This window comes from Schistocerca piceifrons, chromosome X (assembly GCF_021461385.2).
Source record: "Schistocerca piceifrons isolate TAMUIC-IGC-003096 chromosome X, iqSchPice1.1, whole genome shotgun sequence".
NCBI lineage: Eukaryota > Metazoa > Arthropoda > Insecta > Orthoptera > Acrididae > Schistocerca > Schistocerca piceifrons.
In genome coordinates this window covers 607,947,586-607,966,564 of record NC_060149.1, presented here as the reverse complement: position 1 = coordinate 607,966,564, position 18,979 = coordinate 607,947,586, and the positions used below count along the sequence as shown (strand labels likewise).

The following is an 18,979-nucleotide window of genomic DNA, read 5'->3' as shown; positions in this document are numbered from 1 at the left end:
GTACAACAACCAATTCGACTTCATATAAATTGACATCTTCACATCGTAAGTGGTCTGCCTATGTCCGTGAACCTTTATAAGTTTGTGAAGCAGTTTGCCAGATCAAATATGATGTGGAAGGCTGAGCACTAGTCATTTACACTGACCACCAACTGCTAGTGGACTCAATCCAAAATCCATCGAAATAAATGCTCTGAAGGCCATTCACCACCTGGGCTATATTTCACAGTTTACAACTGATGTCCACCACCTGAAGGGTGTGGACAACATCGTTACAGTCTACGTCTTATGGATCATTGCCATCCCCCATACAAGTCAACTATGATAAGTTTGCAGAGGTCCAGCTGCAGGACCAACAACTACAAGACCTTCTACGTGATCCCATGACTACTCACAAACTTAAACATCACCAAATATTGGGAATGACTAGACAGATCTTGTGTTATGTGTCACAAAACCAAACTCACCCTGTTGGTCCCACAGCCACTTCAGAAGATCATCTTCCTCCATTTTCACAACTTGTTGCAGCACAGTGTCCACCCAATGACACACCTCATCACAGATTGCTTTGCATGCCTCAACATTAAAAAATGGTGTGAAAAGTGGACACACATGCATGTCATGTCAACAGAGTAAAGTGGGCCACATGCACAACCACCTACTGGCTGGTTCAAAATTTGTACTGGATATTTATGACCTGTGCATCTTGATCTGGTAGGACTTCTTCCTGAGTCTGATCGATGTTGGTTGATATATTCTTTCTATGATCGGCTGTGTGACATGGTGGTTAGAAGCCATTCTCAGAGAAATCACAGCAGCTTCAACAGCCAGGACTTTTGATGATAGGTGAATTTCTTGGTTTGATGCTCAGTGTGTCACAACAGATCAATGTCCACAATTTGAATCAGTCCTGTTCAGTGAACTATACAGTCTTTGTAGCACCCACTGATATTTGACATCTGCCTACCATCCACAGAGCAACAACCTCTAACAGTGGCACCACATTTTGAAAGTGGCACTCATGTTCCACGGAGGCCAACAGACCAAAGTTCTGCCTTGGGTGCTGTTAGGTGTGCACTTGGCACACAGACATCACTTAGGATCTTCTCTGGCAGAGATCCTGCATGGTGAAACACTCCCCTCCTCTCCCCCCCCCCCCCCCAAAGCTGTATTAGTCTTTCAGCAAGCACTTCTCACAGCCGTGGACTAGCACCCTCATAGCATGTATCAAACACCATGCAGCATGTCGCTACACCTCTCCCCCACGACCACACAGTGAGCCAACTGATTTTGTTATACCCCACAATGACAGGATATTTTCAGCTTTGAAGCTGCTGTGCACAGGCCCACTCAATGTGATTAAACAGTGATACACACTTTCAAGGTATTCCTGAATGGCAAGCCTATGATAGTAACAATAAACTGTCTCAAGCCCATGTGGACCCTACACAATGACTTGTCCACCAAAAATACACTGCTTTCTTCATGCCACCCAGCCATCTTGGCACTCAGCTGGGTGGCCCAACAGCACACATTGATGCTCCCAATGATTTCAAGTTCTGTCTTGAGGTCCAAAACGTCCTATTCAAGACCTGAGTGTCTAATTAGTTGACAATTTTCTGACAGTGGCTTCACTGCCCATGTATGTATAAACATGCCAAATGATGTAAACTGAGCTGCTATCATGCCATGGCTATTGACGGACAGCTAACTTACTATTACTGCTCTCAGAACATTTCATCCAATCAACACCTCTTGCAAGGACTCCAACAGTTCCTGCGGGCTCCACTCTAATAACCAATGCCTACGAAGAGTCGTTCTGTCAATCGACTTGGCGATACCAACCACTGCATCTTCAGGACTATCACCTCTATGCAACAACATGGGAACTGCTCCCATGTATGGATATTCCAGCCAGCATGAACATTGCTTTGACAGACATCTGCAAAGACTTGGACCTCACTGTGCCTCTGCTGCAGTACATGTGTCATACTGTTTCAGCATCATCGGTGGTCACCTCCCCTCAGTATTCCACACTACCAGGAGGGGATGTCTCTGTGGGGACACTGTGGCATATTAACCACATTGACTACTGACTATGCTCTTGCAAAGGTGACCTTTGGAACTATGAGTGTACTTCAGTTCATTCTATGGCCATCTCTGTTATGGATGTCATCTTGTATTGCGGTTATTCATGTAGTAAAGAGAGTGCTATCTCACATTGAGATGTGTTATCTATCACACTGATTCTGTCCTAGGGTAGGATCTATTACACACTTATTCAGCCAAATGAACTAAAAGTGGTGCGACAGTTTCCAACACCATTTGTCAATATCACCACACCTGTGTTGTAAGTACTGTCTGTCAATTTGTCTGTATTCAGTTTAACCTGTATCTACAATGATTTAGTTGTTCAAATTCTTTCAGTCTTCTTGTGACTCAGGACAACCATTTTATTTCATTGTGCACTAATTGACTTTTGTTTCACATTGCAATGTACCTATGTAAGACCAATAACTGCTACATAGAGGATTGAGTCACAAAATATGTTATGAGTAAATATCACAAAGAGTTTTAGCAAATCATCAAATATATCAATAGATCACATAACAACCAATATTCATCAGCAGTGGCTGAAGTACAAGTGATCAATATAACCATAATAGAACACTGTTGTCAAAATCTTGAAAGGAAGAACAGTGGTTTGGGAAAATGTTTGTTGAATTAAGGGAAAGTAAACAAGCCAATTCAAAGAGAACAGAAATTTTACTACTAGCTTAAGGTATGTATGTATTTGAAAATTTAGTGGGGCATTTGGAATATTTCTGCTCAGTTCTTTCTTACTACATAAACATTATTCTCCCAGGTGTAGGTGCAGTTTATACATAATCATAGTAAGAAATGGATTACAACAGCTGTTATCAAGGTACGGGGAGGACTTAAAATGTCAAGTGAAAATGGCTACATAAACAAGACACAAGCTAACAAATCCAACCAAAAAAAAATATTGAGGCAAGAAAATAAATCTTGTTTTTACAAAAATGAATCTGATATGTCAAAATAATATCTTCAAGACTGCAAAAGCTCACATAAGTGATAACAGAAATAGGTAAGGTAGAGTTGTAACATAATACTACAGACGGAAGGAAAGTAATACCAAGATCAAAATGATACCACTAATTTTTTAAATGAGCATAATGTTAAGGTATTAGACAAACACATAACCAAGCATTTGCAGGTGGCAGCTTTTCTCCCTCAAACTTCTTGTGTGGTTCACCCATACATACTTTAATTTATGAGTAGTCACATTCTTGCAGCAAGTGCAGGGAGCTTCTGGGTACCTACCTCAGTGGCGATGAGCAAATAACGTAGCTTGAGCCGATAACTGTACAATAGTTGTTTCCCTCTTAGATAACTGCACACCTGTGAAGAGAGAACACACTCATATAGGGGCACAAAAATGCACTGGAGTTACAGATCACCAGGAGGGTGTTAGATTCTTATGCACAAAATAGGTTACACTGACGGTAGGCATTACTGATTCGAATAGATCCATACAAAAGAGATAGATTGCCATCCCCCACAACTGGCTGGGTTGTAATGACAACATACATTTTGTCTCTTTTGATTATGAACACTGAAATGCAACAACTACAGGAAAATGTGTGACCAGCTGTGTCCTCTAAAATAGCAACTAACTCTCTCTCTCTCTCTCTCTCTCTTTCTCTCTCTGGCACTCGTTCCTCTACATAGTAACACGTACACCTACATACACACTCTGCAAGCTACAATATGGTACATGGTACATGACTGAGGGTACCTTGTGCCGCTACAGTCATTTCCTTTTTTGTTCCACTCACAAATAGAGTGAGGGAAAAACAATTATCTATATGCCTCCTTACAAGCCCTAAGCTCTCTAATCTTATCTTCGTGGTCCTTACATGAAACCTACATTGGTGGCAGTAGAATTGTTCTGCAGTCAGCCTCAAATGCCAGAACCCACAGGTAACAAGTCTAGCAGTCCACCTCTGAACTGCTTCAATGTCTTCCTTTAATCCAATCCCTAACATTTGAACAGCACACAACAATAGATCACTAGAGTCCTATATGCAGTATCCTTTTCAGATGAACCGTAGTTTCCTAAAATTCTCCCAATAAACCAAAGTCAAACTTCCACTTCCATTTCTTTGTGAGATAAAGCATACAACTACTAACATATATGTTAGACATATACTTCTATAGTTTACTATATTGAAACATCAACTAAACAACCATTAACACACGCACAAGCCATGTATTCTTGTAGCATAATATATTGTGGGGGACACTCCAGAAGAAACAACAAAATATTACAAAAAGACAACAAAATATTACAAAAAAATGTAATATAATTGCAGGATCACCTGGAAATGGCAAAAATTGCCAAAACAAGCTTGTCATGATGTAAATATAATGAGTTAATCAAGTGTCAATTCCAGCAAAAACATGAAAAAAATAACTAAATCACTAGAGTTAAAACATTATCATTCCTCTTTTCTCTACATCAGTCCCAAGCATCACTCTGGAATATTTTATAAATAATGGTTTTTATATGCTGTAAATTTACATGCACTGCATTCAAATGAATTGGGGCACTAACATACTAAGGTATGCTGTCCATAAACTCCACTTGTATGGAATTTCTCTTTATAGGAGCAATACTAGCAGATTTAGGTATAACACACATATGCACACTTGTACACTTGTCTAACTCCCCCTCCTCTTGAATATGTTCCAATGCATTCCCCACATCATGAAGAGCACTTGCCATAGACTGAGTCTGTCCACAGTGATCCACAGTATAGCATACAAACAGTGTGGGTTCATGACACTTGTATGCTTTAAATATACATACTGTGCTGTACATCCCAAATATATTGATGATGAATGCACTGCTGCTGGAGACATCCATGTCTTCAGGGAATGGTCGTAGTTGTCCTACATTCTGCGGTGTATTTCAACTTGCTGTAAAGGTGATTCAAGTCCATATCTGTGACCTGTATCATCGTACCAGATTCAATATTTTTGCCTTCTACTGTAACTTTGAAGCACATGTCAGGTACTATATCAAAATGATTAAGTTTCCACCCACTAACAGAGAGCTGATAAGTAGTGGTAAACAGCAGCATTCTCAAATGAGACAGCTGTAGTGATAAACAGCAGCATTCTCAAATGAGACAGCTGGATGAAGTAACTGCTAAGTCTTATGTACAGCAACTCCCTTCCCTGGCAGCTTTTTGTGGTGGTGTAGGGTCAAAGTTGCACACAAATGAACCAAGAGGTCAGGTCAGTGGAGAGAGACGGGGTGGGGGGACAGGGAGGAAATGCAGTGACAGTGTTGCATATGGAAAGTAGCTACAATTAGCTCTCACAACTGTTACATCGCACAAATCAGGGAAAACATAGGAAATCTGACAACCATGCAGACTGTGCTAATGACCTGGGACACCAGGAGAAAACACAGTAGGATTCTATTGTTAGCACAATTGGTCAGCTTAGACTCTAAATTCAGCACAAGAGACCTATTTCTATCAACACCAGCGAGAACCCATGGCAAATTTAACAACCATGCAGACTGTGCCAGCTATGGAATGTTTCTGAGCACTAAATAGTGCCCACAACCGTTATAGAGACATCATCACATTCCCAAAAGAGGGCATTTTGATGGTTTAGTATTCCTGACAGTTGAAATAATCATGAATGGGTGTGAGTAAGAATTAGCTAGCTTGTGAATATGGTGTAAGTTTCAAATGTCTGATGCTGACTGAACACTCAGATTGTGGAATAAAGATACATAACAGCATTCCACCCAGTTTACATTTTCACACCGAGCCGGGTGGCACATTGGTTAGTACACTGGACTCACACCTGGGAGGATGACATTTCGAACCTGCGTCCGGCCATCCAGATCTAGGTTTTCCACGACTTCCCTAAACCATTCCAGGCAGATGCTGGGATGGTTCCTTTTAAAGGGCATGACCGATTGCCTTCTCCATCCTTCACACAATCTGAGCTTGCACTCTGTCTCTAATGACCTCAATGTCGAGGGGGCATTAAACTCAATCTTCCTTCCCTGTTTTAGTGTTCATTTGTGGGCCTATGTTATGAGAACATCACATTCCTGGCTGGATACAGGGGATGGACAAAAATACAGACACACTGAAAAAACACATTACCATGCCTAATACAGTATAGGAATCCCACTTGCTTTCAAAACTCAAAACTACTTCCAGTCTTCTCAGAACAAATGAATACAGGTCCTGTGTGGCTTTCATGAGAACTGTATCCCATTCTTACTGCAAAATAGTGGCCATTTCAGATAACAATGACTGAGGTGGATAGCAATAATGAACCCTTCTTTCCAAAGTAGACCACAAAGGCTTAATAACATTGAGATCTGGTGACTGTGGCGATCGCAGGTGATGTGAATGTTCATTTTTATGCTCACAAAAAATAATCCTGGACAATGTGAGCAGTGTAAACAAGGCCCTGTTGTCTCGCAACACAGCACCACCATTGGGGAACAAATACTGTGGATGGACCTGATCAGCCAAAATGATCACATAATCCTTGGCAGTGATATGGCTGCCTAAATCAACACTGAACCCTGACCATGTTTCACTTTTGGAATGTAAACTTGGCCAGAAGTTAGAAGCAGTGTGGAAGAGGACTCATCCAACCAAATGACCCTTCCATTGCTGCATAGTCTGGGGTTGATAGCTCTCGCATCACTTTTTCCTGTTATGGGCACTTGCATCACCAATGAATGGTTTTGGATTCTAGCTCGCCATGCAATTCCCAGCTTATGGAGATAACTTTGTGTTGACAGGGTCCACATGTGCAACATTCAGTTCTGCAGTGACTTTTGCAGTTGTCGTTTACTTATTTTTCGTCACAATCTTCTTCAATGGTTGTCTTACCACATTCACTCTACACACATTTCTGACCACTTTATTACATAGTGGATGATGTTTTTCCATTGACTGGGTAATTCGTATAAATCTTCAATATGGTGCCACTTGCAACACTTAATACTTAGGCTCCCTTGGTTATGGAAGCACCCACCATATGAGCAGCCCCGGATCTACGATATTTCCACACCAGGGCAAAAGCTTGATAGTGACCCCCCTCGAGTGTTTGAAGTAGGATGTCAAAAATTTAAAAAAGTCGAGTTTTCCAAAATATATTCACTTTGTAGCGCACATATTTCTGAAGAGTTTGATATATAAATATATATGTTTGAGGAAATGTATGAGATGTTATTCAGTCTTAAATGTGACAAAGCGCAGTGCCACGCCTCTTCACGCAGCATTCTTCAATTCCATGGCACTGTATTTCGCTCTGTGGAATTCAAACGTATATATTTTGTAATGGAAGCCATCAAACCTATATTCAGGACAGTGGAAATTAAAATGCCCTGTGGTGCCTCTCTTGCCCCCAGTCATAGTTTGACATCCTAACCCCCTTAAAAAATAACTCACAATTAATACTGGGTGGGATTATTTGTGACTGGGAGCATAACAACTCTTCAGAAAATTTTCACTCTTTATTGCCTATTAACTAATAACTTTCTGTTTTGTGTGACATAAAATTAAATATAGGAAACATAAGACCTGTAAAGACAAGAGACAGTAAACATTTCTTCAGTTCTTAGGTCGCAGCATTTTTTTCTCCCTAATCTTGCTACAACTTTCCACGGCGTGCTTTCCTCTTTGCGAAAGAATCTATTACCTCATCAAAGTTCGTCAAACGTTTTGCTGTATGAAAAATCAAAATGTCGTTGTCTAATACTGAAAACGCTATTCATACGAATAGTGCCCAAGACTGGTGTGGTTTCTCGATTTGATTACGTCTCTTTTGCCACTGTCTGCTAGATAAAACGAAACAATCTTGTCATCACTAATTCTGTAACTATTCCTCCCATTGTCAAAACTTATTCTACAGTTAACTTCACTAACCCTACCAGAATCACAGGTTCCGTTATCCCGCGCTTATACTCCGGTTACGCTTCATTGCGTGTTCGTACAACGCGTTTTCAGCGCTGTTCCGTGAATAGAACTTACGCGGCTGCTAAGCAGAGACTGTACAACTAAAACCTAGTAGTGTAACACTCTGGCGAAAATTTTCGTTCAAAATTTCATTTTCTTGAACACACTGAGAAGATAATATGTTCTTTCTTACCTTAGTTAGTTACCTTGTTAGTCGTTTATTTCCACTCTGGTAGTCTGTATCTATGGATTTCGCTAATAATTAGGCGTATAACAACGCTGATCATTCGCACTCACAATCAACCACATAAACAAACAGCGATTGGTGTCCACCCGTTCGTATTTATGCGTCTCAGCTCTTATAGCCCCGTTTTTTTTTTTTTTTTTTTTTTTTTTTTTTTTTTTTTTTTTTTTTTGCGGGAACGTTTTTTATTTCTAGATGCACAGGGATTCCCGTGATAGAGACATCACGTACTCTATGCTCGCATTCAAAAATAACTTCCGATTCATTCAGATATCGACTTAGAATGTGTTAAATGTTCGAAGACCAACTGGGATGCGTTTCAAATTCATACGAATAATCGATAGACCAAAGGGTGCTGGAAGATAGGCGCTTTGTGAAACAAGGTTTTTTTATTTCATCTAGAATATGAATTTGGAGCTGCCTGAAATTGCCGCCCGGGGCAGATAAACCGGTCCCCTCCCCCCCCCCCCCCCCCTAGATCCGGGCCTGCATAAGACCACCTTCCATTTGCCCACGTTCTACTTCACTTAATTCAGACATGATGAACTCACAATTATACTGTTCTGACTATGATCGACACTTGAAACGTATTGAGGACATTTCACAGGTGCTGTTTATGGTCAAATACATTACTGGCCATTAAAATTGCTACACCACGAGGATGACGTGCTACAGACGCGAAATTTAGCCGACGGGAAGAAGATGCTGTGATATGCAAATGATTAGCTTTTCAGAGTACTCACACAAGGCTGGCGCCGGTGGCGACACCTACAACGTGCTGACATGAGGAAAATTTCCAACCGATTTCTCATACACAAACAGCAGTTGACCGGCATTGCCTGGTGAAACGTTGTTGTGATGCCTCGTGTAAGGAGAAGAAATTCGTACCATCACGTTTCTGACTTTGATAAAGGTCGGATTGTAGCCTATCGCGATTGCGGTTTATCGTATCGCGACATTGCTGCTCGCGTTGGTCGAGATCCAATGGCTGTTTGCAGAATATGGAATCGGTAGGTTCAGGAGGGTAATACGGAACGCCGTGCTGGATCCCAATGGCCTCGTATCATTAGCAGTCGAGATGACAGGCATCTTATCCGCACGGCTATAACGGATCGTGCAGCCACGTCTCGATCCCTGAGTCAACAGATGGGGACGTTTGCAAGACAACAAACATCTGCACGAACAGTTCGACGACGTTTGCAGCAGCATGGACTATCAGCTCGGAGACCATGGCTGCGGTTACCCTTGACGCTGCATCACAGACAGGAGCGCCTGCGATGGCGTACTCAACGACGAACATGGGTGCACGAATGTCAAAACGTCATTTTTTCGGATGAATCCAGGTTCTGTTTACAGCATCATGATGGTCGCATCCGTGTTTGGCGACATCGCAGAGAAGCGTGTATTCGTCATCGCCATACTGGCGTATCACTCGGCGTGATGGTATGGGGTGCCATTGGTTACACGTCTCGGTCACCTCTTGTTCACATTGACAGAACTTTGAACAGTGGTCGTTACATTTCAGATGTGTTACTACCCGTGGCTCTACCCTTTATTCGATTTCTGCGAAACCCTACATTTCAGCAGGATAATGCACAGCCGCATGTTGCAGGTTCTGTACGGGCCTTTTTGGATACAGAAAATGTTCGACTGCTGCCCTGGTCAGCTCATTCTCCAGATCTCTCACCAATTGAAAACGTCCAGTCAATGGTGGCCGAGCAGCTGGCTCGTCACAAGATGCTAGTCACTACTCGTGATGAACTGTGGTATCGTGTTGAAGCTGCATGGGCAGCTGTACCTGTAAACGCCATCCTAACTCTGTTTGACTCAATGCCCAGGCGTATCAAGGCCATTATTACGACCAGAGGTGGTTGTTCTGGGTACTGATTTCTCAGGATCTGTGCACCCAAATTGCATGAAAATGTAATCACATGTCAGTTCTAGTATAATATATTTGTCCAATGAATACCCGTTTATCATCTGCATTTCTTCTTGGTGTAGCAATTTTAATGGCCGGTAGTGTACAACAGCACAAACCAGGCTCGACTTGCATCTGCATCTATGTTCAGGCATGCATTTCATGTGTTGCTTCTGTCCTTTTCTCCACTCCCTGTATGTAACCTGAGGCTTACTTGAGCTGAGCGGGCTCTAGACATAGATCCTGCCTATCAGGATGTCACTCACACACCATAAACTTCACAAGTTTCGCTGTAAATCACCACTTTATAGCAAAATTGTAACAAATTAACTCAGACATCGTCATGTTACGGCTGAATTATAACAAAATGCTTTGTACACTGCTGTACGCTTTCAGCAGTTTCTCTTCCACTGTTTTCATTGATACAGTTCTGTAACTGCATATTAAGCCTAGCCATCACCTTCATGGCATCTATAGAGGTCAATCTTCTCTGACTAAATTTAGTTGTTCTCCTAATATTATATCTAGCAGCTAAAGTTTCCTCATGAACTATGTATACACTGGATACAGTATTCTATATGCCTCTAGTAGAGTTCATCTACATCTACATCTATATCCATACTCCGCAAGTCACCTGACGGTGTGTGGCGGAGGGTACCACGAGTACCTCTATCGGTTCTCCCTTCTATTCCAGTCTCGTATTGTTCGTGGAAAGAAGGATTTTCGGTATGCCTCTGTGTGGGCTCTAATCTCTCTGATTTTATCCTCACGGTCTCTTCACGAGATATACGTAGGAGGGAGCAATATACTTCTTGACTCCTCGGTGAAGGTATGTTCTCGAAACTTCAACAAAAGCCCGTAGCGAGCTACTGAGCATCTCTCCTGCAGAATCTTCCACTGGAGTTCATCTATCATCTCCGTAACGCTTTCGCCATTACTAAATGATCCAGTAACGAAGCGCGCTGCTCTCAGAGTTGCGATGGTTGTCTCTTGTTTGCCCTCATAGTCTGTTATGCTTGATTTTATGGATTATTAACACCATCATAACGGTACCAGATGCACCAACAGCTACGACCAAGTCTGTGCCTAAGAGGCAATCAGAAATTACATTCCAGAGAAGAAGTATTGTTCATATCATTTCTTACTTACCCAACATATACTGTTATACGAGGTCTGTTAAAAAAAAATTCAGAACTTTGTTCACAAAAGCTTTCCAAGCTTACTTTCATTTATTGTGCACGGTCTCCTTCGAAATACTCTCCTCAACATTTGATACAGCACTCCCAACACTGTTTCCACTTCCAAAAGCGGTCTTGGTACGCCTCTTGTTCGATCGCGTGAAGCGCCGTCTGCAAATTTTGTTTTATCTCGTCTGCCGTTACATATCTTCTTCCTTTCAATGGGGTTTTCATCTACGGAAATAAAAGTCCGCAGGGGGCTAGGTCTGGAGAGTATGGAAGATGAGACAGCACAGTGATTTCGTGTTTTGTGCAATAGTCACGCACCAACAGGGATGAATATGCGGGTGCGTTATCGTGGTACAAGAGCCATGAATTATCTCACCACATTTCAGGCCGCTTCCTTCTCATATTTTCTCGCAGGCATCGCAACACGTCCTGACAGTGCCATCGATTAGCAGTTTGTAGCTATGGCACGAATCCATTATGAACTAATCCTTCAAAGTCAAAGAAAACTCTCAGCAAGGCTTTGACATTAGACCTGACCGAAAGAGCTTTTCTTGGTCTCTGAGAACCATTCACTACCCATTGTGAAGACTGAACCCTAGTCTCAACATCATAACCGTAGACCTACATCTCATCACCAGCTATGATTCTCGTAAGGAACATCTCGTTCTCATTTGTGCGATTCAAAAGCTCTACACAGAGTGTGAGGCGAAGGTCCTTCTGGTCTTGACTCATGAGCTGCGGGACGAGCTTGGCAGCAACACGATGCATTCCACGATACTGTGTCAGGATTTCATGACATTATCCAACTGAAATGTTATATTCTTCTGCAAGCTCTTCGACAGTTAGTCTTCGATTGGCACGCACAATTTTACTGACATTCCTTATATGAGCGTGTTCGGTAGACGTCGAGGGGCATCTTGAACAAGGATCATCCTTAACTTACTGTCCGGCCATTTTTAACCGTGTGAACCATTCGTAACGCGGAGTAGCCTACCGCTTCAGCACTCATCACCGTAGGCTTCCCGCATCATTTCGATGTCACTGTAAAGGTTTTCTTGATTTCATGCAAAATTTAATGCAGATGCGTTGCTCCTCAACTCTGCTGTCTCGAAATTCGCAAACTGTGGTACACAATGTTCTACTCAATACAGCACTGAACAATAACAGACACACAACAATGAAACTTACGGCAGTTACACGTTAAACACAAGCGTGTGCAGCGATGCCAGTTGCATTTCGCTCCTACTCACCACTGGCGCGAAATTACATAGGCTCCGGAATTTTTTGAATAGATCTCGTATGTGGAACCTTCAGCTTTCTAGTTTCGATTATCTTGAATCTGTGACAGAAATGGTGAGACTATCAGCACTATGTTTACAATTCTCTAGCCAGTTGCTTGACAATTGTTATGAGAGATCACGATCAACAAGTGTTCTGTTTTTGTTCATGACATCAATACAGTACTTGCAGCTTACTGTCAAGTTCAAATCTCAAATGTCGCTGCCTGCGTCTGTTCATTTCTGCCAATGAGCTCACTTTTATTGTGTCAGCCAGTGAGATGTATACTGATAATTGCTGGTTTTGAGAGTTCTCAAAGTAAAGCCATACAATACTACTGCAATTACATAAGGAAAACAATAAAATTCGTTGTATTTATGCAGCACACTGTGCACAACAATTTTGTTTTGAGTAGTTACTGTAACCTCTATGGGTCATGTCTTTTTTCGATTCTAATGTTCACACCCTTTCATGCTCGTTGTCTTCCAGCTGGATAGCTGTCCACTGTACAAGACATAAATCCTGCTACATTGGCATGAGGGTGTACATGGTTGGCTTTAATGGCAGTCAAATACATCGAATCACACTACTCTCGATAGCCACTACAATAACGGCATGCCACTGGATGTAGGATGTAGCAGTTGTGTGTATACGAAAAAAGTTGTGAAGTGATTTCGACACAAAGCTGAAAAACAGTGTTTGAAGTTGGGGCTGCAAGAGAGTACAGACACACACATCATTGCATCAATCAGCACCCTGATTGAAGACATACATTGAAAAATACCGAGAAGAGGTTTCCATGAAATCCTTATATAAGGTTGCTCTACACATTCTACAAACATCTGAAAACGGCTTTCACATCTACAATAGTAGCATATGAGGACAGTTAGGTGCTAATGAGTGGTGCCCTTTTCCCTGTCTGGTCACATTATTCTGAGAACAGAAGATGTCTTCATTAGCTGCTTTCATCAGCATTGAATAAGACTTTGCTTGACTGTGGAAAAATATGTGTTGAATACGGCACGAAACGAATTGATTTAGACGCAAAATTCAGTGATTTCGCACAAAATTTCTGATTTCGACTCAAAATTGAAAAATCAAATTGCACTCTCCCTTGATGTTATAATCTGCTGAAAGAAGAGGTGAATGTGAAACATGAACATCATTTCTCTGTTGCATATGATATTCTTGCAAGGAGCTTGGGTAGATGTACTGGTGGGGGTATAAAAAGGTAGAGATCGTCTTAAAGGAAACACATTGACATTCGTCAAAAATGATTTAGAAAGCCTGTGGAAACGTGTAAGATCGCCTAAAACATATCTTGCTAGCAAACATAGGTCCAACTTCACACCGATTGATTATGACCATGAAAATCTTTCACGAATCAATCACATCTGTAGATTTCCCAACTACCTCCATTTATAAATTCTGTGGAAATGTCTGGTATCCTATGCACAACGTGTAAAAATATACAATTTATGTGCAGAATTGCTTAGAAATAACTTAAACCATAATGCTAGCCTAAACGCTATACACTGCTTTCTGCTTATATGAATGAGCATTGCAGTTTAACGCACTCCTACGTCGAGACTGTTAGTTACAAAACACTAGCTCACATGACGGTTGCATAAATCGATAGTGACATTGTTGACGGAAGCACATCGACATAACCACAAAATTCGGCTGAATTGAACACATCTGCGATGCTTCTGCGTGTCAGTTCTCTGCCCACAACTTATGGGAATTGTGTAAACATGTGATGCCACATACCTTTGGAAACCTGGAAGAATTCACTCGTTCACTTTGAGTTCGGACATGTGTTCAGTAATGCTATCAGACGGTTCTATAGTTCACATGCCGTCCTTTGCGTTGTACTTAAATGACAGCATATGTAAAAACTGTTGTATGGACCAACACGTTTTGTCATTTTTCCGTTTTTTCCCTAGAACTTTCATTGCAAAAATATTAACAAGTTATCATATCACTACAAATCCTCTACAATGTGTGCTGGAGTATCAAACCATCACATAACAATATTTTAGTAAGGAGGAAATGACTACATGCTACGTGCCCCTGGTTTTAGTGTTTAGTTTCTCAGCCAACACAAGGCGTTCGGGGTTCCTGTGCCTCCAGCTGGTAATAGTTTTTTGTGTCTAAAGGCTGCAAAGAAGTAAGTTATGGACCAATACTCTCGTAACATGTCATTATTTTCGTCAACTGCATTTGCATTGTTCTTTAGGGTCACAATTCGCCTCATCACTTAGGATAAATGTGTCTTGCTCTCAACTTTAGAACGTACATGTCTTATGCATGTACAACTTGTATGTGCTTAATGTTTCTGAGGGCAGGCTGTGAATAAGACTGGTTAGTGCTTGTTTAGTGGCTGCCACCCCCTCATACACAATTTCTTGTGACGAATTTTCGAAACATACAACCTGAAATTTCTTTCACATTCTAAAGATGGCAGGGGTAAAAAACAGGGAGCGAAAGGCTATTTACAATTTGCACAGAAAACAGATGCCAGTTATAAGGGTCGAGGAGCACGAAAGGGAAGCAGTGGTTGAGAAGGGAGTGGGACAGGGTTGTAGCCTATCCCAGATGTTATTCAATCTGTATATTGAGCAAGCAGTAAACGAAACACAAGGATAATTTGGGGTAGGAATTAAGGTCCAGGGAGAAGAAATAAAAACTTTGAGGTTTGCCGACGACATTGTAATTCTGTCAGAGAGAGTAAAGGACTTTGAAGAGCAGTTGAACGGAATTAACAGTGGTTCAAAATGGCTCTAAGCACTATGGGACTTAACATCTGAGGTCATCAGTCCTCTAGACTTAGAACTACTTAAACCTAACTAACCTAAGGACGTCACACACATCCATGACCAAGGCAGGATTCGAACCTGCGACTGTAGCAGCAGCGCGGTTCCGCACCGAAGTGCCTAAAACCGCTTTTTTGTTGATATTATTTTGTTCTACGTTGTTCGTTCCGTTCACTCAATTTTGTTTTATTACAGATGGTAGCTAAACCCTCTGACCGAACACGCTGAGCTACCGCGCCGGCGCTGCGTCAACTAGAGCTGAGCAGCCGGCCGCCTGGGAGTGTGTCTCGGGGGGCCCTCGCCTCGGTCACAGCGGCCGGCAATGGACAGTGTCTTGAAAGGAGGATATAACATGAACACCAACAAAAGCAAAACGGGGACAATGGAATGTAGTCTAACTAAATCAGGTGATACTGAGGAAATTCGATTAGGATTTGAGACACTTGAAGTCGTAAATAAGTTTTGTTATTTGAGAAGCAAAATAAAGGATGATGGTCGAAGTAGGGAGCATATAAAATGTAGACTGGCAATGACACGAAAAGCATTTCTGAAGAAGAGAAATTTGGTAACATTGAGTATAGATTGAAGTGTCAGGAAGTCCTTTCTGAAAGTATTTGTGTGGAGTGTAGCCATGTATGGAAGTGAAACGTGGACGATAAATAGTTTAGACAAGAAGAGAATAGAAGCTTTTGATATGTGATGCCGCAGAAAAATACTGAAGATTAGATAGGTAGATCACACAACTAATGAGAAGTTACTGAACAGAATCTGTGGCACAACTCGACTAGAATAAGGGATCGGTTGGTAGGACACATTCTGAGGCATCAAGGGATCACCAGTTTAGTACTGGAGGAAAGAGAGGAGGGGTAAAAATCGTAGAGGGAGACCAAGGGATGAATACAGTAAGCAGATTCAGAGGGATGTAGGTTGCAGTAGTTACTTGGACATGACAAGGCTTACACAGGATAGAGTAGCATGGAGAGCTGCATCAGACCAATCCACAGACCACAACAACAACAACAACCACTCGAACCTTCTGGCTCCTGAGCCATAGCACGAATTTTCGCCATAGGATGAGTTTACGTCTGTATTTTTTGAATTTCCCACCCATATAGGTGCAATAGCACACTGCTGCGGACATACGTGTGGGATGTCGCGCAACTGTCGTCATTTTAAACCTAGGAATTTCCCACTGTTTCTCAACTTGGGCCAAAGCATAAGTGTCCTTCTTGTATTTTCATATTTCCTCAACATTTTAACTTAGTACACATCGGTTGTAGTGTCAGAGGAGTCGTTGAGGTTACTTCAGTGCCATCACAACTAACATACTAGTCGCAGAAGTCGGAACTACTGTTCCGGATTTTTCAGTTTCCTGGAATTTTTAACTTAGGGCAAGTTTGCTCTGTAGTGGTGTGGGATGTCGCAAATCACGGTCTGCATTTAGTGTCAGGCAGTCGAATTGGTAGCATGTGTGCAGTGTCATGCGGCAGCCCTGTGTGCAGAGATGTCATCGGTCGGTGGAACTCACGGTTCAGCAAGGTGAGGGAGGCAGCGGAGGAGTGCATCCCCGGTGTCTCCGCGCATTTGTTTAAATAAAAATGCCATTGTTTTCAGCAACACGCTGTAAGAAAATAATCTCAAGAGCCAGTTGTAAATGCTGAACATCAAGAAGTGCATATGGTATATCAGGTACAATAACTTTACGCTCGCACAGGCAGATCAAATTCAAAAATGGTTCAAATGGCTCTGAGCACTATGCGACTTCACTTCTGAGTTCATCAGTCGCCTAGAACTTAGAACTAATTAAACCTAACTAACCACAGGACATCACACACATCCATGTCCGAGGCAGGATTCGAACCTGCAACCTTAGCGGTCGCTCGGCTCCAGACTGTTGCGCCTAGAACCGCACCGCCGCAGATCAAATGTACTAGAGCCAGAGCTGCAGTTAACGTGCGCTGTGGCCGATAGAGGGTACCTTGGCTAACACAATGCCAGGTGGCGGAGCCGCCAGTATCATAAGGAAATGTAATGTAAGTTCTATATTCAGATTACTAACAATGACAAAAGTAAAGTTAAAAGGCATAGAAACGTATAAGATACGACAGGAAATAAAACAAACTCAAAATTGCGACGAACGTCACCGTACATTTGGTGTTACGGTGGCCACAAAGGGCGCACGATTTTTTACCTCCAATGACAATTGAAGACATTATCAAAAATATGAAAAAACCTGTCTCTTGTTTCACTGATCTGCTCATTAAGTAACCGGTCATGGAAGCGCCGTCTGTGTACGAAAGTTTCTAGGTCTTCCAAAATATCCAAATAAACATCTTGGAGGACCTAGCAATTTTTGTACATAGACGGCACTTCCCTGACCAATTACTTAATGAGCAAATCTGTGAAACAAGAGTCTGGCTTTTTTATCATATTTTTGATAATTTCTTCAATTGCCATTGGAGGTAAAAATCGTACGCCCTTTGCGGCCACTGTTCGTAACATCAAATGTACAATGACGTTCGCCGCAATTTTAAGTTGATTTTTATATGCTGTTATTTTCACATACGTAATATTTGCTGTCATAAATTACACGTTTTTGTGGCTTTGAGCTATACTTTTGTCATTGTTAGTAAAATTACATTAAATTTCCTTGTAATACTGGCGGCTCCGCCGTCTAGCATTGTGTTAGAGAGCCTCTAGCATTGTGTTAGCCCTAGGAGCCCTCTATCGACCATAGCACGCGTTATCTGCAGCTCTGGCTCTGGTACATTTCGTTTCTGTGCGAGTGTAAAGTTATTGTACCTGATATACCAAATGTATTTCTTTATATGCGGCGTTTACAATTGCCTCTTCAGATTATATAATTGCATATGGTATGAACGTTTTTGCTTGTTTTTACTTCTTCGATTCTTTATTATTTTTGTACGTTTGTGAAGCTTGAAACTGTGTACTTGCATTTGTATTATGGGAAGAGTTTGTAATCGCAAATTTTAATTGCTGGCAGGTTACCAGACGTCGGGCTGGGCCCGAAACACGTTGTGAATGTGGAAATAAAAGAGGTCTCCAAAAACAGCTACGAGATTTTTTAAGCCATCAACAAGCATTTTAGAGTCATTTTTTACTATATTTGTCATGGTTGACTACATCTACCGGGATTTTCAGTCTGAAAGAGACACTATAAGCGTTTGAACAGCACACGGTATTAAACTTAGGGCAATTCGGCTCTGGGAAATGTTAATTTAGGGTGGAAAATGTTAAACAGCACAAGCTAAGGGTAACTGTTTATAGCATTGAAATTTCTGCCATTGTATACTTAGGAGAACTGGGCCCTTAGCAGAAGTAATTCGCCTACCATGCAGGATGTCCCAGTATCCATAGGTCAGCCATCTTGGAATCTGATGTCTTAGAGGCTGTCCTAAGGTCTCTGATCTTTGATTTTACTTAGGACAACAGGCCTGTAACACCATAGAAGCTATCGTAAGATCCGCCCTCTTTGTTTCTGACACCAT

General features: G+C 41.7%; 1 protein-coding gene across 2 annotated transcripts in view; it reads right to left on the bottom strand.

Moving 5' to 3' along the window:
• Positions 1–18,979, bottom strand: part of LOC124723166 — a 246,139-nt gene that overhangs the window by 88,887 nt on the left and 138,273 nt on the right. The window contains exon 2 of one of the 2 annotated variants that reach the window (XM_047248365.1): positions 3,346–3,423. The exons of the other annotated variant lie outside the window; for it this stretch is intronic. The gene's annotated coding sequence lies outside the window, so the exon portion shown is untranslated. The remainder of the gene's footprint in view (positions 1–3,345; positions 3,424–18,979) is intronic. 2 annotated transcript variants of the gene reach the window in all.